This window comes from Pelobates fuscus, chromosome 9 (genome assembly GCF_036172605.1).
Source record: "Pelobates fuscus isolate aPelFus1 chromosome 9, aPelFus1.pri, whole genome shotgun sequence".
Taxonomy (NCBI): domain Eukaryota; kingdom Metazoa; phylum Chordata; class Amphibia; order Anura; family Pelobatidae; genus Pelobates; species Pelobates fuscus.
This window is the reverse complement of record NC_086325.1, coordinates 152,644,375-152,653,847: the sequence shown is the minus strand read 5'-3', so window position 1 is coordinate 152,653,847 and position 9,473 is coordinate 152,644,375. Positions and strand designations below refer to the sequence as shown.

The 9,473-nt window shown below is 42.8% G+C and overlaps 1 protein-coding gene across 1 annotated transcript in view; it reads right to left on the bottom strand.

Moving 5' to 3' along the window:
- Positions 1-9,473, bottom strand: part of LOC134573205 (histo-blood group ABO system transferase-like) — a 196,678-nt gene that overhangs the window by 89,328 nt on the left and 97,877 nt on the right. The gene's annotated exons all lie outside the window — the stretch shown is intronic.

Below are 9,473 nucleotides of genomic sequence, written 5' to 3'. Positions count from 1 at the left end.
TACGAATACAAAGTAGTCCGCCCCTCTCCCCCTTGATAGTGATGAAAGTGTCATTTTTTTCACTTATATGTTTCCAGTGTTGATGTCCCACCGCACTGGCTCAGGCTCCACCTTTGCTCCTCCTCCTTGGATGTCAGCCGACAAGGGCGACCTAATGCGCATATGCGGCATTTGCCGTGCTCGCAATAGGACCACCCAATAGGAAAGAATTGTACCAATGGTTTCCTATAGGGTTTTGGGTAACGCTGGATGTCCTCATGCAGAGTGTGAGAACATCCAGCGTCAGTTAGGCGACCAAAAGTCACCTAACCACCAGTAAGGGTCTCTAGTGGCTGCAACTAGTGGTGGAGTTAACCCTGCATTGTACTTCTTGCAGTTTATCAATAACTGCTATAATTTCAATGTTGATGTTAATCTCCATTGATATATTTACACTGGCACATTAAATATATATATTAAAGAGATAGTGTAGTGTCAGGAATACAAAGCTGTATTACTAGCACGATCACTCCCCCTGCCTTCCCCCTTCCCTTGCGCCCCCCCCCCCCAGTAAATAAGGGGTTTGTAATTTCTTATAAAAACTGTACACTGAAGGATTTTTTGCATCTTGATAAAGGCCGGTTTGTCGGCTGAAACGTTAATCTTTTCAAGCTAATTTGAATACACTTTATTTTCTACATATATATATATATATATATATATATATATATATATATATGCATACATATACACACACACACACACATATATATATAGAAGGCTTGGCCTGTAATTGTGGGAGGCACTTAATTTCCCTATTTAAACCCAGTAAGCCCCTGCTTACCTGTCTTCGACGATCTCGGAAGTGCTTCAGTGTACTTCCGGTTTGCAGTTCCGTGACGTCAGTTTCCCGCCCGCCGGCAGCCCGGTTCAAACGCCCTGCGGCTGTATTCGTGAGTATACCGCTCTTGCCTTACACGGACGGCATCAAAATCGTAAGTTTAGCCCTGTCGCTCACGGGCTCGGATTCACTCCGCTCCTGCATTTTCTCGGCCAGTGTAACACGTTCAGTTACACTTACACCTCGTATTCTCACTCAGCCGCACCGGGTTGCCATACGTTTTTCGTTTAGTTGGCGCAATATCTTCATTCTGTTCCGTATTTTTGGATATTGTTCACGTTTTCAGCTATGATTTAGTAGTTACGTTTTATAAAAGGGGTTTAGGCGGGTTGTAGTATTGCCCAGTATTCTAAACTTCTGTGTTTAAAGTAGTTTATATGGTCCCCTTAAGTCATAAATAGCTAAGTAGAGTAAATAGGGGGTATGTTGTTCCATTGTGTTAAATGGCTGTTCATGTCCTGTTTTTTTTTTTTGTAGTCCTTACTAGTACTGACACTTCTCGCAAGTGGCCCTTCGCGGGTATACGTATTCGCAGCTTTGTTATAGAGGTAGGCCTCGGTTTCACCCAGTTCATTTGGGTGTATGTTATAGTTAAATAGTACGTTTCATAAATAGGTCACGTTTCTTTTCCTTTAGTTCCGTTGGTTCCCTTCAGGATTATACTTTATTAGGTCAAATAAAGTTTCCTTCCTCTGCAGGTATGTTATTGGTGTGTCCTGGGGGGGGGGGCTTCGAGGACTAGTTGTAATTTTCCCGCCAACTTAGGTATGTTCCCATAGGCCTCTTTGCCTATAAGTTTAGAGGTCCCGCAAGGCATAGGTCAGCCCTTACGTTCGGAGGTTCAGGCCAATCGTCCCAACGCATAGCTATAGCCTTGCTTCAAAAATTAGTTAGGGCCTCACCAGTCACGGCCAAACGTTTGCTTCTTTCTCATGTCACCGAGAGGCCAACTCCCCGCCACCCACCTCAGTGGCACCAAGGCCCCACGCGCCAAATCATAGTTAGTGCTTCTCATAGCCACTTGGCAAGTAGTTAGGGCCTCATCTGCCACCAACGAAAGCTAAGCTAATACAATTTCGCCTATGGGCACTAGCCTAGTAAGTGGGGTCCCTCCAGCTATTTATTTTCAGTACTAAACTCGCCCTCTCTGCCCCCTTAGAATGTCCAACGCTTCGGTGTTAGAAGACAATCTGTCGGTTACCAGCACCCCGCTCAGGTCGGGCACACAGAGAACGCAACCAACCCCTCCAAGTCCAGCTTCCAGCTATCGCTCCTGGACTATCCCTAAGATTACCGCTGAACTTAAAAAGAGAAATATCCCTTATCCGGCTTCAGCTAGGAAGAATGAACTTTTTCGTTTATTGAACTCTACTGAGGATAACGAAAGGCCTGGCCCTAGTTCACAGGTTAATGTTCTTAATAGCCTGGCTGAATTACACGCCATGATGGCCTCCCTAGTGTCCTCAGTTGCCACCATCAATAACAGATTGGATAACCTGGAAGCTAGTAACGTTCCTACAGTCCCCGAGATTCCCGGGCCGGTTGTCCAACCCACGCCCGCCCTAGGAGGTAACAGTGACCCTCCACCGGCTAGGAAAGTTACTAACGTTATTAATCCTATTCACCTAATACCGCAGTCTCTCAGACGTGACATCATAGAGGGAAAGGATGTTAACTTGGCCTCGCTACTGATAGCGGCTCAAGACGTGGTAGAAAACAGGGCATACACGTTTGAGGACCTATCAGTAGTGATGAGGGCCAGGGACCCTAGGTTGAATAGGAAACTTAACATTCCTGAGTTTGTCTTGGCATTCGGCCTATACAGAGACGTTATCTGTACTGCTTTTCCCCTCCGCAGAGAGGAGCTAGATTTGTACCTACACAAGGTGATAGAGCTAGCTTATAAGTACGGGGGCTTTGCCTTTTACGACTATCACAAGTCATTCTCCTCTAGGTCAGCCGCTTCATTGTCCCAGTATAATACAGTCACGGACTGGGGTCAGCTAGATACAGAGTTGTTTCTTATGCATTTTGCAGGTCTCAAAACCCCTTCCTGTGCCATTTGCTCGTCTGCAGCTCACTCCATTAATTTCTGTCCTGAGAACGTAGCTATCCCCTCTACCAGTAACGCCAACTCCGATTTTCAGTCAACTTCCAACCAGAAGGAGATTAGAGACAAATTAGGCAGGCCTATAGTGTTCTTGGGCAAAGCTCAGGTCTGCAATAATTTTAATGCTGGGGGTTGTAGTTACAGTGCTTGTAGGTTGCTGCATGTGTGCTCGCTTTGTTTCAGGGCACATGCCAAGACGATGTGCCCTAACAAATTGTACCCAAAAAAGGCATCTACTCCAATAAACATACCGAGTTTGCAACGTTACCTGGCTAATCATCCTTCTTTACATCTGGTGGAATTTCTCACATCTGGGTTCACTCACGGGTTTCACTCAGGCTTTGTCTCTCTCCCCTCAGGCATCTTGGAGTGCCCCAACCTTCAGTCAGCTCTCACAGACCCCGACACCCTACAAGTACTCTTACAGAAAGAAGTAGATAACGGCTTCATGATAGGCCCTTTCACTACTCCTCCTTTCTCCTCATGGAGAACTAACCCTCTAGGTATCGCCACTGGGAAGTTTAACAACAAAAAGAGACTTATTATTGATTTTTCTGCACCACACGCCTCTCCCACACCTAGCCTAAATGCACTAATCCCGTCAGAAGATTTTTCTCTTCAGTACGCTAGAATCGATGATGCCATTCAAGCGATTATTAACTCCGGGAAGGCAGCCTGGTTAAGTAAGTCAGATATTACTAACGCCTTCAAGTTACTTCCCATTCATCGATCACTCTGGCATCTGCACGGAGTTAAGTGGCTAGACAACTACTATTTCGCTACCAGGCTTACTTTCGGCTCCAAAAGTAGCCCCAAGTTATTCGACCTGTTCGCCGAAACCTTGACCTGGCTTCTCCTTAACTTCTGCAGATGCCCAGTTGTCATTCATTATTTAGATGACTTCCTCACCATTGAACCTCACCACTGCACTCCACGCAGCCTTAATCACTTGCTCACGCTCTTCAAAGATTTAGGTGTCCCCGTAGCCCGGGACAAAACTGAAGGTCCCAAAACCGAAATTACTTTTCTAGGGATTACACTCAACTCTGTCACCATGCACGCCAGCCTGCCCCAGGAGAAAGTAGACCGAATTCTGTCTTACATTAGCACCTGCATGTCACTAGGCACTTGCACCAGGAAACAGCTACAGTCACTTTTAGGCTCACTTAATTTCGCCATGAGAATAATTCCACAGGGTAGGTCTTTCATTTCCAGAATCCTTTCACTTTTGCACGGTCTCCCTGATGATGACTCCACTACAACCCTAGACGAGTCAGCTACAGCTGACCTGAGAATGTGGCAGCTGTTCCTTTCCTCGTGGAATGGCAGGTCACTGTTTGTTCCCCCCGTTTCCGACGACTCCCCAGTACTCTGGACTGACGCTTCAGGTGCCTTAGGATATGCGGCCATATTTGGAGACGAGTGGCTATACGACTCCTGGCCGGTCGAAACCACGTCACTCGAGAGATTCAGTACCACCTCCTCTCTTTTTGAGATCTACCCTATCGTAGCAGCAGCTTACATGTGGGGGGTAGAGTGGAGGGGGCAGTCAGTCAGGTGTTTTTGTGACAACTTAGCTACCTGTAACATCATCAACAAGGGCCGCTCTCAGTCCCTCACGATCATGAACCTAGTCAGGAGACTCACTTGGCTAGCAGCTAATCTCCAGTTCTGCATATCCTGTGTTCACGTCCCAGGTATACAAAATACTGCCGCTGATGCTCTGTCACGCTTCAATTTGCAGGAGTTCTTCAGACTACATCCTACAGCTTCCCAGCAACCCAGGGTACCTCCAAAATTCGAAGACCTGGTAATGCATTAAGCTCTCTCCTACATCTGAGCGGCACGCTTGCTCAGGCGGGTCTTTCCCTCAACACGAGGAAAGCCTATTACAGAGCATATGAACTGTTTATGTGTTTCATTCGTAATTACTGTGTAATAAATGTTTTTTCTGTTGAGACCATGGTTGCTTTCACAACTTTTTGCCACTTTTCTCTTAATCTATCTTACAACACAATCAAACTCTACTTAACGGGAGTCCAACACTATATGTTAACCTCCTTTCCCAACAAGTCTCCTTTCCTATCTTCCTACCCTCTTAAAAGTGTCCTCAAAGGCATTCATAACTTGTCAGTACACATACCCACTAAACGCCTTCCCATAGATAGTAAGCTGTTTAAGAATTTGTCCGATATACTCGACACGCCCCCTTTCGAACATATCACAAACCTCGTTGTCAAATCAGCGGCTTATCTAGCCTTTTACGGTTTCTTGAGACCCAAAGAGTTCACCGTAGAGAGAGCCTCTGATTCCAGCTCGTGCCTCCAAAAGAAACACTTAATTAAAAATCTAGATCACTACACTCTGTCCGTTACCCGCACCAAAACAAGCCAATCAGGCCCACCAGTGGAAATTAACTTTTATCCCACTTCAACCAAATGGTGTCCCGTTCGTGTATTGGATAAGCTAGTAGCAGCCCAAGCTAATTCCGCTCCCGATAGCCCACTTCTAGATATTCTAGGGAAACCCCTGACCACAAAAATTTTCATGCTTTACATACGCACCCTTTTACTCCGTTTGGGACAAAACCCACGGTCATTCTCGGGCCATTCGTTTCGAATTGGAGCAGCCACAGCTGCCTCAGGTAATCATGTACCGACACACATAATTAAAAACATGGGGAGGTGGAAATCATCAGCATACAACAGATACATTCCCAATCCAGAGAAAGAGATAAGGCTGGCTTTCTGTGATATGACTAAATGATGTACCGCTTAATAAACGCATTTTGTTTTAATGGTTATTATTTTTGCCCTCTTTTACAGGCCTGACCTTACGTCAGTTTCGGCACACCTCAACTGACTTGCTATTAAGGAACTACTTATTTTAAACCCTGTTTTCCTTACGTCCTCGGAATGTGCCGTACACAAATAGAAGGCTTGGCCTGTAATTGTGGGAGGCACTTAATTTCCCTATTTAAACCCAGTAAGCCCCTGCTTACCTGTCTTCGACGATCTCGGAAGTGCCCCTCCCACCGCACCCTCAAATTTTATCATTTTCCTAGGTGGGCCCTCTTTTACAGGCCTAACCTTACGTCAGTTTCGGCACACCTCAACTGACTTGCTATTAAGGAACTACTTATTTTAAACCCTGTTTTCCTTACGTCCTCGGAATGTGCCGTACACAAATATATATATATATATATATATATATATATATAATAAAAGTAGTAAGAGGCTTGCACTCACGTTTTTTTGAAATAGAAAGAGACTCCTTTATTAAATATCCATTAAAACCAGACCGACGTTTCAGCCACCATCCATGGCTTTCCTCAGGATCAATACATGGATGCCACGGATGGTGGCTGAAACATCGTTCTGGTTTTAATGGATATACAATAAAGGAGTCTCTTTCTATTTAAAAAAAACGTGAGTGCAAGCCTCTTACTACTTTTATTATATATATATATATATATATATATATATATGTGTGTATTATATACTGTATATATACAGTTTGGCAATGGCTTTAAGAATGCACCCTGCGTCATAAATGTTTGAGTTAGAGTGCAAGGACTATTGGGATTTTTTTTATATGTATATATATATATATGTTTTTTTTTTTTTTTAATGAATACAGGTAAAGGACACTAATTGTCCTTGTGAAAGAGCTATCGCTAATCAGCTTTTACTAAAATAAGTTTAAACCTTTCACTGTTTGGCTGATTTAAGGATTCCTGTCAGTAGTGGATGACATTTAAGATCAGTAAGAATATTAATTAGTTACTTACATCTCACTAACTTTGTACTTTAGATATTACTAGTCCTCTTTAAGACGCCAGCACAGAGCGCTGTCTGTGTGATAACACTTTGAAAAAGCCACTTTCAAACACGTTAGTGTTTTTATATTCTCTGGTTTTATCTTTGTCTTAAATAAAACTAGTTTTTTTTTTACTTTACCTGGACCTTCCTGATTTTATCCCTGAATATTTTATCCAGAGGAGCCACTATTTTTTACCTCCTTGGTGGGGAGTAAACCATCTCTACTACACAGGATTGAGCCAAAACCTCATTTTATTTTGCTTTTACACCAGCAGAACAGTGAGCACTATGTTCTGTCTTTATTCTCATTTTATTTAATTGGTGAATATCTGTAACATTGCAATTTGGAGGGAAATATCCGTGAACGTTTGACATCTCAACTGGCCCCTGACCCAGACCTACAATCTACAAGGAACCAAGCTGAGCGACATATCCACAGGCGGGGAACATACCGCCCAGTCGCACATATTGGGTGCTGAACATAAGCTCCCGAAAAATGTAAGAGGCATTGCTCTTATTTTACCCTTCCACTTATAGAATTTACTACACTATATTCTGTTTTCTGTCTTCATATTTTCCATATTGACTCACTGGTTCCATGTACCCTTTCTTGACCTGTTACCTAGTTATTGCTGGAGAGAAGAGACTCTGGTATGGAAAGTATCAGATGCAATATACCGGGACGTCACAAGCGCCAGAAATCTCACCATAACAGGTACGTGGCACTAATTGTCCAGGTGAATGAAGTTATTGCTAATCAGTTTTCACTAAAATAAGTGGTAATCCAGCTTACTCCTTCCACTGTTTGGCTGAGATAAGGATTCCAGTCAGTAGTGTATTATATTTAAGATTAGTGAGAAGATCAATTAGTTTTTTACATCTCACTGACTCTGTACTGTTACTAGTGCTTTGCAAGACTCCAGCGCAGATCACAGACTGCCCTGACTGGCCTTATTCCAGATGCATGTCCTTGTCACCCAGACTATGAACATGATGACTTCTAATGTTTATTTACTGAAGGGTCAGTGGAAATGTTTGCAGATGATTGTGCAGTTGTTCAGATATTCCCTATACTCAAATATGGAATAAATCTACTTTTAAATAATGTAACCAGTATATGATTGACATGTATGTACGTAGTGGGGAATTACAATGAAGCATAAACATAACTAGCCCCATTCAACCCCCCAATAACGGCAGACAACTTAGTATAGATTAACAGGCCACAGCATTTATTATAACATAAATAAATTACTGCATAACACATCCATAACTTTATTTATTAAAACTCTTCTTTTCTGTAACCAAATTGTGAGAAATAAATAATCATAAATTAACATATATACATATATAACTCCACACATAGTGTTATACAGAGACCCAACCGTCCTTGCAATAAACATCCAGTGGTTCCTAATCACCACTTCCTCTCACCTCCCCCCTCGTCAAAAATCATATCCTTCCAATGCCCGCCATCAGCCGACCTTATCCACGCTCGATGGGCACGACACCTCAGGCAACCTAATGTTAATCCTTTGAAGCAACGGAGGTTGAGACCTGCAAACATAAAGAAACTTACTCCATCCTTAAACATAACTCCTCAAACTTAATTGGCAAGGACATACCCCTGGCTCGCTGTGACTAACTAATACTACAACGGGTGGGCTGGCGGGAAGCTGTTTGCTGGCCCGAATCCCAAGTGGCACTGAGGTAAGACCTCCCCCCTACTAGCTCATATAGACCTAACCCCCCTCACACGCACACTTCCCAAGACACTCCCATGCATCTATCCCCACACTCCTACATGTGCCCTTGTCTGCTTAGCTGTGCTATCTCCCCAGGGCCTGAAACCTTAACTGAATGATATATCATTCAATATCCTTGCATTTTGACAACTGTCACTTTAACACTATTTTTTAATAAAATTACTCTGTCAAAAAGATTTCAAAGGAAATACATTTTTTTTTGTTAAATGAAGCCATTTAATCCTACATTTTACTATCCTGAATAACAATTGCTGGATAGTTCTGAATATTGGTGGATTCTAAACTAATTTGTAATATTAACATGGGAGATACATTTATCCCTGGCTTTGTCACTGCTGATCTGCATCAAACAAATATGCTTATGATTTTACAGAGGTTTAACATTTTTATTTTTTTTGTGCACACTGATTTGTATACATTGTATAGACGTAAATAATAGATCCCGTACCACTTTTCTATTTATATTAGCCATGAAAAGGCTTTGGGTGACTCTGTACCCCCTTCACATATAGGTGCTTCTTGAGAAATATATAAAAACGTTTCCTGAAAAATATTTAACTTGCAGGAAAATGGCTTGGAGTGAGTAAGCAGTGAAACAACTGAGTGATGCAACCAGTGTCATTGACATTGGGGTACTTTGTAAGTAGCAGCATGGTTACCAAACAGTGAGAGGATAGAGAGTAAATAAGATGAGACAGAAAGGGAAGAGAGAGAGTTTGGACCACTTTAATCAGTCATAGCCAGCTGTATCCTACTATCACATATTGCATCGTACTCCCGCAGGACTTAAAGGGACACTATAGTCACCTGAACAACTATACAGCTTATTGTATTGGTTCTGGTGAGTATAATCATCCCCATCAGGCTTTTTGTTGTAAACACTGTATTTTCAGAGA